Source organism: Hevea brasiliensis, chromosome 7 (assembly GCF_030052815.1).
Source record: "Hevea brasiliensis isolate MT/VB/25A 57/8 chromosome 7, ASM3005281v1, whole genome shotgun sequence".
Lineage (NCBI taxonomy): Eukaryota > Viridiplantae > Streptophyta > Magnoliopsida > Malpighiales > Euphorbiaceae > Hevea > Hevea brasiliensis.
In genome coordinates this window covers 5,778,112-5,790,588 of record NC_079499.1, presented here as the reverse complement: position 1 = coordinate 5,790,588, position 12,477 = coordinate 5,778,112, and the positions used below count along the sequence as shown (strand labels likewise).

Here is a 12,477-nt window from a genome sequence, read left to right as displayed (position 1 = left end):
TAAGTTAATAATTTGTTTTTTTATGATAATATGTATAAAATAAATTTAATAAAAATTAAATTATAAAAATTTAAAAAGTATTACTCAAATCAAATCTAGCTCGATTAATATGAAAATAGAATACATATAATTTTATAATTTAATTTATTAATTTTAATTTAAATATTATCAAAATTAATTTTTTTATTTGATTTAATAAAATATATTAAATCCGTCTAAATCAACCCATATGTACCCTTAACTCTGGCAAGCTTAGGAGTGATATAATTCTCTTCTTTTGAAATTCATTTAATGTTTTAATGAATTTAAAATTTAAATTTTATTATTAGTGGGACCTATATCAGCAAAAATAAATAATATTAACATGTTTTTGCCTAAAAACGTCAATAAATATAATCTTAGGGGATCATTTTAATTAAATAAAATTTAAATTATATATTTTAATAAAGTGCCAAAATTCAAAATCATATAGCAATTTCCCCCCCCCCCCCCCCTAAATTTTAAATTGAGTAAGCAAACGAACACTTGATTGAAAAATTAACCTTAATAAGTGGGGTCAATTTTTAGAATAGGAGAAATTAATTACTCGCATCCATCAAACTAGTAAATGATTTTATAATAAAATAAATTGGCTGGAAGATCAAAAAACCATAAGTGAGAGAAGGAGAAAGGATGTATCTAGAAGCTCTTCAATGGCAGCATTTGAAGGATAAATGTAGAACTTATTTTTCATAATTTATAAAATAAAAAAAATTAAAATATAATATTTAATGATTTTATAATAAAATAAATTGGCTGAAAGATCAAAAAATCATAAGTGAGAGAAAGAGAAAGGATGTATCTAGAAGCTCTTCAATGGCAGTATTTGAAGAACTTATTTTTCATAATTTATAAAATAAAAAAAAATTAACATATAATATTTTAAGTGTCTAATTAAAAGTATATTATTTATTTGATATACTCATATTTAAATTCTTACTTTCAATGTTTTACTTAAAAAAAAGTATTTAAAGTACAATGTATTTTCCATTTGAAAATTAAAAATTATTAAATGCATTTAAAATATTTATATAAATATAAATATTTTTATAAATTATAAAAAATAAATTTTATATTTACATGAATGATGAAGCATATTCAAAGTAATTATTATATGTGGTTATTTAATTTTATAAATATTTTTATAAAAAATTTTAAATTTTAATTTCTTTTATGAATTTTAATTTAATTTTATAAAAGTAATTATAATTTAAAATTAAAAATTAAAAATTTTTAAATTAACTTAACTATTTTATAAATAAAATTATTTAATTAATAATTACTAATAAAAAAAAGAAAATAAAAATTTAATGATGAGAAATAATTAAATGTGTTTCACGCATTTTTTTTTTAAAAATTAATAAAATAAAATAATTTTATTTATAAAATAATTAATAAACTAATATATTAATATAAAATTTTAAAATGTGATTCATTGGGTGTCAAAAAGAAATCTGAAGGAGAAAATTCGAAACGCAAGGACAATAAGTCGCACACCGGAGCACGTGGTAATGAATTCTAGGAGAGTTGAGGCACCAAGCTTCCACCAAAATCATCATCATTATCGTCATCGTTAACATAATTACATCACAATTAACACTTGAAGAAGGGAAGTCAAAAAATTATCCGTTGATTAATTGGTATTATTATTATTTTTTTTATTTTTTTTATTATTTTAAATGGAGAAATTAACTCGGTCAATTGTAATGATAATTTTTGGTTTGTATTGGTTATCATTATCACAGAAAACAAGAATGCGCGATGACAACAAACATTGCCTTGAAACGTCTATAAAATTAAAATAAACAAATAAATGATCTCTTTTCACCAAGTTGTCGGCTGTGCAACTCCATTGATGTGTACTTTTTACCTGTTATTGTGTTCATCCAAGACTGATCAGCATTCAGGTTTAAATTTTCAGGGTTCCTGGAAAATTCCCTTTTCAATTTACATAATGGAAGACAATTTTATCAACAATTTGTGTGTGGAAGAATATTTTCCTTGTCAGTCTACAAGTTTTGGAAAAAAAATAATTTAAAAAAAAATAATTTTATTATTTTAAATAATATATTTAAGAAAATATTTATTTAATTACAATTATAACAGTAATACTAAATAGACTTTACTCGACAGGCATTAAATTAAAAGAAAATTAAGGATAACTTAAAAAGCTGTGTTTACTCAAGGATTTTACAATTTTAGTTCATTTCAAAATCAATTTTTCTTATCTAAACCCAGTTTATCAATGATTCAAGAATGTATGATGAAACATATCTATTACATATATAGATCTCATATATTTGTGTCTTAAATCTATAATCAATCCGATCAAGGCAAGAATTTATCTTTCAAAACTTACAATCCAAGATTCTTTAAACTCTACAAACACTACTAATAATATATTTAAGACAGTCAACTTTCAACAGATATATATGTACAGGTTTCTAGTAGTTATCAATTGTAGGGAGCAAGCCTAACTCTTACCCGTTTGGCTGATTCCAATATTTGATTTAAGCACTTTCAAAATCCTCCCAAGACATCAGACGATGTGTTTTTTTAGCGTTCTCCTGAAAGCAGAGTGCATTTGGTTATAATCAGAAAGTTTGTGAAAATTAATGATCTTCTGAAGCAAAAACATTCATATGCTACCAAAGTTAAAATTGTTATATAACTAGTGTGTCATTCTAATTTACAGGGGGGTTAGCATATTGGAGTTGATCTCCAGTAACTGAAACCAGAATTCAACTTCACAAATTGCATATAAATGAGGGTGAAGCCAGAATTCCAAGTAAAGCTGGAATTCAACTGAATCAGAATTTTAACATCTTTCAACACCAGTCATTCATTAACAAAACTAATAGCAATAAGAATCACACCAAAATGTGTAACATCCCTAATTTTCAAATAATTATATATATATATATATATATATATATATATATATATATATATATATATATATATATATTTATTCTAACTTTGGTATTGTGGACTTCGCGTATGTACTTTCATTTCGTAGAAATTCGATCGTCGCTCGGATTTGCAATTTCGGGTCGAACATATAAGCTGCTGGAATCATTTCAGAACCGGATCAAGATTATAGGCTATCCCACCATTTTTAGACGTTATGGACGCATTCCAGTTGTCAAATTTAATATAGGTAAACTCGAACACTACATTACTCAATTTTTGCCTTGTACTGGGTTAGAATAAAATTTATAAAACATTCGTAGATGATAAGACAATTACGATTCCTATTGCAATAACCTTATAATATTATTAAGGACCGCGGAGCAGGTTTATAGAATTTTTAAAGTTAGTTTTGATAGTTTTTGAAAAATATTAGTTTTAAAGTCTTATAATTGAGTTGTCTGATGTTGTGATTATTGCCTAGTTTAGAGGGCCTAGGAGGGGCCATATAATGATGATGAGATATGGGTTGAGTTTAGAAGTGTTATTTGAACCGTTTTGCAGGTTGGGTAGGTCCCAGGTATAGGGGAAAGTCTGTCAGATTTTCGGCATGAATTAGGCTGTCTATTATTTCTTTAAAGTCTTATTTTGAATTAGTGTTAATAAATCCGTAATATAATTATCTAGGTGATTGAGGACAGCTATTTTCTTCTACCCAATAGCCGCGATAGCCTTTGGTGTACTTGTCGCAAGGGTTTTTGCGGTCGCCTAGGCGAGTTCTTACCGAAGTGGGAAAAGTGAGTAGTCGCCACTTTAATTTTGAGAGAAATTAAAGAAAACCATTTGTAAAGGTAAATTAAAAAAAAAATCACTTCGAAAATAGAGATTCTAGGTTTGGGGTCCGTATACAGGTAGGAAAGGTGTTAGGCAACCCGCCTCGTCCCTCAACGAGGGTAAGCAGATTTAACTTTATGCTCTTCATAAATTAAAATTGGTAATTGGGGGGGGGGGGTGTTGGAGTGACAATGTTAGTCATTCGTATGGATAAAAGAAATATTTGATATTTCACTATTCAGGGCTGCCCAATAACATGAGTACATGAGATGACCCTTAGTGAGTAGGTGTCGCGTAGCGGATTTTTGTTTAGGGATTACTTTGTGTATTGAAGTTGTGATATTTTAATTTGGATTTTAGTTAAGAGAATTCGGGTAAGAAATTTATCCCGATCTCTTGATATATTTTGTTACAAGTTTGAGCGGGAGATTTCGGATAAGAACTCTCTTCCGATCTACACATATTTTTTAAGATTTTGGTTGAGAATCGGGTAAGAACTCTCCCCTGATCTCTTAAATTATTCTGTTTAAAGTTTAAGTGAAGGATCTCAGATAAGAACTCTCCTCCGATCTCCATATTTTTTTAAGATTTTGATTGAGAATCGAGTAAGAATTCTCCCCCGATCTCTTAAAGCATTCTGTTTAAAGTTTTAAGTGAAGGATCTCGGATAAAAACTCTCCTCCGATCTCCACATATTTTTTAAGATTTTGGCTGAGAATCGGGTAAGAACTCTCCCCCGATCTCTTAAAGTATTCTGTTTGAAGTTTAGGTGAAGGATCTTGGATAAGAACTCTCCACCGATCTCCAAATATTTTTTTAAGATTTTAGCTGAGAATCGGGTAAGAACTCTCCCCTGATCTCTTAATATGTTTATAGAGTTTTGTAAGAACTTGGAACTAAGGATTTTGGTAAAGGGTCCTTCTTAACCCCTTTTGTGGGAATGAGGTACCGAGGACACAAGAGACCCGTGTACAATTTTTCCCAGCCTACAAGACTTTATAACTAGATAGTGGACGGAAAACCGAACTCCTCGCCAATCTTCAGCGTGGTCACTTTATCCGAACTCTTTGGTCCAATCTCTTTTAGCTGCTCGCTCGGGATCCGAGTTTATTTTGATTCCCGATCTATTATATCATCACTTGGGCTCGTTTCATGGCCCGACCTCTTGACTTATTTGTTTAACATAATTCTGTTCCCCATCCTATTCAGCCCTTTTGATATACCTATTTTCCTTCATCATTTTTATTTATTCAGTCCCAAAAACTCTTATTAAGATATTCTTACCTATTCTTTTTAGAGTATTTACGAGCCGCTAAGGACTCGAACATCTACTCTTGACGGGAATGAAAACTAAATGATAACAAATGGAATATTCGAACGAAATAAAAGAAGACACTGGAAATAACTATTGGCCTAGGTAATCTATCTTGAGATATAGTGCGACTGGATATAAAAGAAATTTTAAAAGAAATCTGGAGAAATAAGACAAGGATATTCGACAAAAATAATGGTTTAGATGCTTACCTGTAGGAAATTGAGGAGACGAATGAGTGAGTTAACTCCGGTATCCACAAGTCGTGCAGACGTGAAAGTTGGCGGTAGAAAGACTCGAACTTACCCGACGTAATAGGAATAGGTCGGAACGAGGTTGAGGTTGGAGAGTAATGTACTGATATTAGGGAAATGAGGATGAAATTGAACGAAAATGGTCTTACAGAGTAATGAACAGGCACTAAAAATGAAAATTTCAGGGTTTAGAGCTCCTTTAATGAAGATATTTAAGAAAACTAATTTTTAAAGTTTCTCAACGCTACGAAAGCTCAAAATGGCAAAGTAGCAAGACTGAATCAAATTTCAGAGTCTTTCCACTATAATCACCATCATCTTTTTTCGTCCGTCCCTTCTACAGTATTGTATGCAGGTATTTATAGGGAACGGGTGCCCATTGTCACACCTTACCCCTCCGTAAGGCATAACATGATCTCTTAGTATACCTAATGAATTATCAAATTTCGTCTACTGATAATCCATTAGATATACTACAAGGGATTTTAAATATTTTCTTATTTCTTTTTATAGTGATGAGCACTTTTGACAGGTGTTAAAAATTTTCTTTTACTGAAGTAAAACCAAATAACAAATCTGGAGTATTAATGATTTTTGTAAAAATTTCGGCAGAGTGTCATTTATATTTTAAATAAAACAGTTCTTCAAAAATCTGTAAAAAAAATACTTTCAATATATTTGTTTAATCACAAACTCTAATAATAGTTCAACACAAATAAATTTCTCAACATTTGTCAAACTCAATTCAACATCAATTTTCAGTATTTCCAAATATAGACTATAAAATGATCGAGTAGTTCAAAAGTTGAGATAAAGAAATAAATATATTACAACTTTAGTTTATAACTGCTCAAGACCAAGTACAATATACACATACAGTTCACATATATTATAACAAAAATTACAAAAAGATGGTATGCTCAATACACCCGGCAGAATCCCAAAATGTAACACAAACAGTCTACTCTGCTGCTCTGTCTGTCTGTCTACCTGCGACAACAATGAAAAAGCTATCGCTGAGCCAATATCTCAATGGTGCACAACATTAAGAAAATGCAATTTAAAACCATAAACCATAAATCATATAAGCTGTGGATACTTGAAATCATAGTTAAATTCAAAAGACAGAGAATGTCATAAAGAATTAAACTCCATTTTACAATTTCTCAATCAATATCAATAAATCAAACACACACACAGCTTAATCATGTTTCCAAAGTCCAATTCGTCCCAAAAGCCAATGGCTAATGAGGAATAACATAGCTAGCTAGCAATTATATAAGTACTCATCCTATTCGTCCTCAACTGGCACATACCTCAACACTTCAGCCAGAGAGGGAATTCAAAGCAATTCGTCACACTAGACAAGCTAGCGAAAAATTAAATCAAATATATATGATAGCTGTGGTTTCAAACCATTTGAAATATTTTTCGAGTAATAAGTATCCATCAAATTTTATTCAAATAAAATTTTCACAATTTAAGTAATAACATACAAATTGTCATAATTTATTTCAATTGAAAATTTAAAAGAAATAACTATTGTGCACAAACATCTGAAGAGTAGCCTCTTGGCCTTGACTCAGTGTTTCCTTCCCCTTCCCTGAGTCTTTGCTAACTGAAACACAAATTTAAAGTGTTTCAGTACTTAGTTAAATTATCTCTAACAATAAGGTTTAATAATTAATTTATTTAATACTATTGCTTTCATTAGTCAACCTATAATGTTGACCTTTGATGCACTATAGAGGAATAAATTTTAATATTACCAATGCATCATATTTTATAGTCCTTTAGTGTTAGTATATGTTACCAATTTCATTTTCAAGTGTATTACATGTTATTACAATTTATCAGATTTTGGTATGCTGTTTTGACCTAGCCGGATGATCTAGTTCCCTCAGTTTTTGAGTTCTGATCAGAATTACAAACTTGTAGGTCTATGTCTTAGTGAATTTTTGCCACAAATTTTAGGTCATTTGGAGTTTACTAAATCAAGTTATAGTCATTTTACTATTGCTGGACAGATTGTACTAAAATGGCAAACTTATGTCATTTTTAGGTCATTTTCGATTCTGACAGTTTTTATACCCGAACTTGTGCAAGCATTTTGACTTGCTTATGGTCTTTTCTGGGTTTTGTGGTCTCTACAAAAGATGTAGCCCTATGTCTAAGCTTTCCAACTATATAAATTTCAGGTCATTTGGACCTGTTTTGAGTGAGTTATGGCCAAAATACTGACTGCAATTTTCAGGTTTGCAAAGTCACCAATTCAGATTTGGTCAATTTTCTTGTCACTTTCTGGATAGAATTTAGTTAGGCTTCCAACATGAAAGTTGGCACATTTTGTATCTAATTTCACCTCCAATTAGCCTCAAACCAATTGGAATCACACAATATAGCCTAAAATACATACTGCCCTTAACACCTTTTTAAAACACCAAACTAATCACACATTCAACTAGCTATAACTTAATTCCCAAACCAAATTCTGCATTTGTATTATACCACAACCATTTATCACTTCATATTATAGTCACTTTGGGCAGAATACAATAACCTTAAATACATCAAATACAAATCCCAAATTACAAAATCCATTTATAACAACATATGCACATAACTCTCCTAACCATTATACATAACTTCCATCATCAAATTACATATATATTATCTACTAAATTATATATATATGCTGCCATCCTTGGTACCATAATTGACTAAACTATTTCATGAATTTAAATACTCTACCATGCATCACAAGGCTGCCCAATTGTTTATATACATCAAGCTTCCATTTTAACTTTTCAAACTTACAATTCAAACTATATATATGATAAATCAACTCCTATACATTTAAGCGCTTAAATCAATACCTCAAAATACCATTTACATGAAGAAATAATTCATTAACCTTGATATTCCATGGCTGCCAAAAACTGTACCTTCCAATAACTCATTAAAACCTCAAAGTTTCTTCATAAATCAACTCACCACAATACCCACACAAGCTTTAACAAAGAAAGGATGAAGAAATGGTTACTTACCTCTTATGGACTTCCTCAAAACTCTACTAAATCTCTTCTTTCTTGTTCCCTAAATGCTGCCCAAGGTGTGGTGATCACTTTTAATGAAGAAACCTTGGTAAAATGGAGCTTAGAATGGGAGTACATGTGGCTTGTGTAAGGTTTGGCTATGGAGCTTTAATGTTGGTTCATTCGGCTGTTTGTTAAGAGGTTGAAGATGAATTCATCTTCTATCCACTTTAGCTTTTAGGTGTCCCAAATATTGAGGTTAGTGGAGTACTAACTTAGATTAATGAATTAATTAATCCAAATTTTCCATAATTTGCATTTATGCCACCATACTTCCACTGTTAATATAATATACCACAATTTTATTTTTTTATAACATTTTCAAAGTTTAATATCATTTATTTTTAATGGACATTTAGGTCAAAAGGCAACTCAGGGTGTCAATTAACCAAAATGCCCTTATTCGGGTTGTATTCCCAATTTTTCAGTAACACCTATTTTTGTCAGTTTCTTGATTTCTCATTTTTCTTTGTACTAATTAATTAATTTTTCCTTGACATTTCTAATGTCATTTATACTTCAATAGATATTTATTTAAGTCTTAAAAATATTTTTCAGGTTTCTCCGCAGTCCAGGGCTAGTCAACGGTCCATGCCACAACTTCCTAGTGCGGTCACCCATCGCTACGGTTTTTAGCTCATTTAACTTAGTTACATTTCATTGCTCTTATTTTTTCTTTGTTTTTCTTGTATTTTCCTCTATTGTATTTCATTATTTCATGTCTCCTCACTAATATTTAAGTGTAGTTCTAGGCATTCTAGCTGTCCGGACAGACACTGGTCATCGGAATAGTAGAACGCACTATCGAATATTGAGGTGTTACACCCATAATGAAGGGTCAGGATTTCACCAGGAGAGACAGAGGGTTTAGATTTAAAAGAACATAATCTGATGTCTCAGAATTAAATAGAATCAAAATGGAGGGTTGGGATTCCATTCAGAATATCAGTCCTTTCTTCTCTTAATCCAACGGCTCAGGGTCTTGCTTTATAAGATGGATCCAAAGGCTGGGAATAAAAAGCGCCGAACCTATCATCTACTTTTTGATTCGAGAGCTCCGGATCCATCCTTATGATTGTGATCATCGGTGGAGATTGAGATATACAGGACTGCCATAACTGTTTTGGCGTCTGTTGGCTAGGTGGGTGTTTCTACAGATGAGGCGTGTGGTGAGGATTTGATCACGCCTGCGACGCTTTAACTAATTCGGCTCTAATGATGAAGAGAGTTGATTGAAAGTTATTTAATCTTTTCGCGCTTTCCGATCTATTTTCTTCCAATCTCCCTATTATAACCCTCTCCTTTTTCGATCTTTCTTGTATCGGGTCCCCCCTCATTTTCCGATCTCTCCCATTTTAGATTTTTCCTCTTTATCTGTCATGCCTTGGTCAAAGTAATTAATTTTTCAGTTACCGATGCATCCGCTTCGATTTTTGTATGCAATAAATGCCCAGGCCCTATATATATGCACCTACGGGAAATCCCCTTCACACTTCAATTTTCCTCCTTCGGTTTTTCAATGCTCCATTTCTCCAATTCTAGCTTCTCCAGTAATAATTCTGATTATGGTAGCTACTTTTGATCTTTTCCCGACTGTTTTCTTCACCCTTCGCCTGAAAATTTATGACCCCGGCGATCGGAGAACCATGAAGACATTATCTGATGACAGTGAGGGAATCGGACTAATTTATCGATCAAGATCAAAAGTGACGATCACACCGATCTCGAATCGGTCTACCGGTATAACCGGTGGACTGATCTCAAGCAAGAGGAATGCTAATTTCAATCTTAATATCGGTGATCGCCTCTTGAAGTTCATTTAGCCCCCAACCGCATCGGTTATCCCGACTGTAGCTCGGTTCTGGTCGATGACATCGGCGATGACTCCGCTCAATATCATGAGAGTCATAGTCACCCTATCTGAGCTGCACATCTATCCAATACTTGTGGCTAGCTTTCTGATCAAACACATCTTTTGATTTAGCCACAAAACTAAGCTTTGACATAGGCCAGCATCTGGAGTAGGCCTAAACTAGGTATAATGTAGTGCTGATCTTTAGAGATTGCCCAAATAATGTAATTCGATCTTTAGAGATCGCCCCAATGATATAATCCGATCTTTTGGAAATGAAATGAAACTTTTTATTTAAATGTTTTTGTTTTATTATTGCATTAGTTATTTTCCGATCTCTGATATGTGTATCCGATCGAATCCCTAAGTGAATCGTCATTAGCAGATCCGTGGTTTTGGAAGTTTGTTCAATCCAAAGACCTTGGCTAACTGATCTCATTTATTCGATTTTTATCATGTTTCTGGAACATTCTTGCGATGTGTCGAGGAAGCGGCCGGTTCCGCTAACCGATGCGTCGCTTGGAACTTTACGAGCATTTAATGCTCAAACTTGTATAAATAGGGAAAAAGTGAGTCAGTTGTTTCCTTATGTCATTTCAGAACTTGCCTAACAATCTTAGCATTTTCTCTCATTTTCTCAAGTTTTCAGGCGCCGATCACACTCTGGTAAGGGTTTCGATTCTTTTCTTGGTTAATTTCTTTTTATTTTTCTGAAAATGAGCAGTGTCGAAGGTCAGAGAGCTGCAAGCTCGCCTTTCGTCCATATTTCGTGGACCTCGGAAGAAGGCGATGCGACTGGGCCAAGCGGACGTCCCAAGACAGCCATTGTTTCAGTTACTGATCCGGCCACCAGACCGAGGCGAGGAGCGTCTTTGAGAAGAGAAAACCTGCCAATTGATGAGTTGCCTTTGGTCTTGAGAGAAACTGATCTCCAATCTATAAGCCAAGAGTACAATCTGCGTGTCGCAAGGTGTTTTACGGTCACCTGGACGAACCCTCACCGAAGTGGGAAAGAGTGAGGAGTCACCACTTTAATTTTGAGGAAAATTAAAGAAAACCATTCGTGAAAATAAATTAAAATGAAACCACTTCAAAAATAGAGATTCTAGGTTCGGGGTCCGTAAACGGGTGGGGAAGGTATTAAGCACCCCACCTCGTCCTTCAATGAGGGTGAGCAGATTTAACTTTAAGCTCTTTATAAACTAAAATCGATAGTTAGGAGGTTCGAACGGAGATGTTAATCCTCTTGGTAAAAGGGAATATTTGATTTTTCACCAATTCAGGTTACCCAGATACATAAATAAATGAGACGACCCTTAGTGAGTTACTGTTGCATATCAGTTTTGTTTAAGGGGTTATTTTGCATATTTGTCAAAATTTGATTTGAGAATCAGATAAGAACTCTCCTCCAATCCCTTTTAGATTAAAATTTCGATTGGAGATCGGATAAGAACTCTCCTCCAATCTCTTTTAGATATTTATTAAAATTTTTTGGATTGAGAATCGGATAAGAACTCTCCTCCGATCTCTTTAAGGTATTCATTAAAATTTTGATTGAGAATCGGATAAGAACTCTCCTCCTATCTCTTTTAAATATTCATCAAAATTTTGGTTGAGAATCGGATAAGGACTCTCCTCCGATCTCTTTTAAATATTTATTAGAGTTTTTATTGAGAATCGGATAAGGACTCTCCTCCGATCTCTTTTAAATATTTATTGGAGTTTTTATTGAGAATCGGATAAGGACTCTCCTCCGATCTCTTTTAAATATTTATTGGAGTTTTTATTGAGAATCGGATAAGAACTCTCCTCCGATCTCTTTTACTTGAATGGGAGTCGGATAAGGATTTTTCCGACCTCTTAAAATTTGATTACAGCTACACATCATAAGAGCCTAAGACTAAGGGTTCTGGCATCCGACGATGCCGGGGACCCGAATGAGGCTTCTTTTAACTCATTGGTACCTCATGACTAGATAGGGGACATCAGACTGAATTTGACCGACCTCCTATGTGATCGCCTTACTAATACCTTCCGGCAGGCAATATTTGCTTTATTTCATTTGCTAATCTGAAACTCAATTTTATTCCGACACTCCACCTTACCCAGTCATCTTCTCGAGCTAGTCTAGTGGTTCGACTTCATAGCTCTTTGATTTATTATCCGAACGTTTATTAAAAA

General features: G+C 32.8%; 1 protein-coding gene across 2 annotated transcripts in view; it reads right to left on the bottom strand.

Annotated features, from left to right (window-relative positions):
• Window positions 1–12,477, bottom strand: part of LOC110663222 (uncharacterized) — an 83,070-nt gene that overhangs the window by 58,642 nt on the left and 11,951 nt on the right. The window lies entirely within an intron of this gene.